This window comes from Micropterus dolomieu, linkage group LG01 (assembly GCF_021292245.1).
Source record: "Micropterus dolomieu isolate WLL.071019.BEF.003 ecotype Adirondacks linkage group LG01, ASM2129224v1, whole genome shotgun sequence".
NCBI lineage: Eukaryota > Metazoa > Chordata > Actinopteri > Centrarchiformes > Centrarchidae > Micropterus > Micropterus dolomieu.
This window is the reverse complement of record NC_060150.1, coordinates 45,329,735-45,331,080: the sequence shown is the minus strand read 5'-3', so window position 1 is coordinate 45,331,080 and position 1,346 is coordinate 45,329,735. Positions and strand designations below refer to the sequence as shown.

General features: G+C 36.6%; 1 protein-coding gene across 1 annotated transcript in view; it reads right to left on the bottom strand.

Annotated features, from left to right (window-relative positions):
* LOC123983081 (NACHT, LRR and PYD domains-containing protein 12-like) overlaps nt 1-1,346 on the bottom strand; it is a gene marked incomplete at its 3' end in the record, with an annotated part of 55,553 nt that overhangs the window by 8,790 nt on the left and 45,417 nt on the right. The gene's annotated exons all lie outside the window — the stretch shown is intronic.

The following is a 1,346-nucleotide window of genomic DNA, read 5'->3' as shown; positions in this document are numbered from 1 at the left end:
CCTCTGTTAATATTCTGCATTTAGAGGCTTTGCTCGTCAATCTTCAAAGTTTCTACTACCACTTTTCTTTATGTTTTCTCTCCATGTAGTGAAGTGCAACATGTTCTTGATTCTTCCCCACATCGTTTATATACATATATCCCATCATGCAATTAAAGTAACACTTAATAATGCAGAAAATTAAAAACAATAATAATTATTACTTATTTATTTAATTACATAATAGTTTGAATATGTTCTGTAAAAGATGCATTTAAATGTGAGTTTAACACACGTTGTACCTGTTTGCTATTGTGCAAAACAAGTTCAATAACATTTAAAGATTAAAAATGTAGGAAATAAAATAAATGGTCCGTGGATGTTTGTCATCTTTAGGAACAATTAACGTTAGTCTAAGCTTAAAGGTCCACTGATGTTTCAAGGCTTTAAACTGCAAGCTTTAAATCATTAATAAGTGGACCTTTAAGTTCACATTTTCTTCACCATATTTTACTTAAGTAGCCAGTTAAAGGGTAAACTAAAACTGTTAACATGTTACCAAATGCAGATACAGGAATAAGGGGTCTGAACTCTAGGACAGAGCAGGTACAGTTAACGCCATATATGTATTAAAAAAAAGGCTCAACAAAAACATCTGGCAACAGAACAAGCAGGCAGTCCAAAGAATATACAAATCCAAAAAATGGTCCAAACAGAGTCCAGGCAGCGGGGAAAGGGATAGGCGACAAAATGGCCAAAACAAGCCAGGGAGGGAGGGTGGAGGGAGGTCTGGGGCCTGTGGCCCACCAAGAAGCAAGTTCAACATACGCAGGATATCTTTTCATTATCTGGCTTCACTAACCCTAACAATCACGATCAGGATAAGCGGTCACACAAAGCTATCAACTTGGTTAGTCTATCCAGGGCGTCCTAATCCGTGAGTGCATTCATATAAATGTTAGCAACAGATGACCTTTCTAGGTGACTGACAGCTGCAACAGATACTAGGAGGAAGATGGCACCAGTGGTTTTTCTATGTCACAAAAGGTTTGTTAAATTTTAGTTACTGAATACATTTGGGTAGAAAACTGAATATACAAACAAAAACATCAACAGAAATCATGGCATCAGCAGAGGTAAGTGATAATGAGTCATATAAGAATGAGATAATAGCAGTTCTCCTACTTTTTGTTTGAGGGTCCATCTTCATTTCTGAAGAATAGAGGATTTCCTTTGGACGAGTCACTCTTCATAGACAGACAGCTGGACACTGGAGACTCTGCTCCCTGGCTGTTGGACTGAACTCTGCAAACACCAAAACATTTTATTCATATAATATGAATCCTTGATAAATTATCTAATAAAAC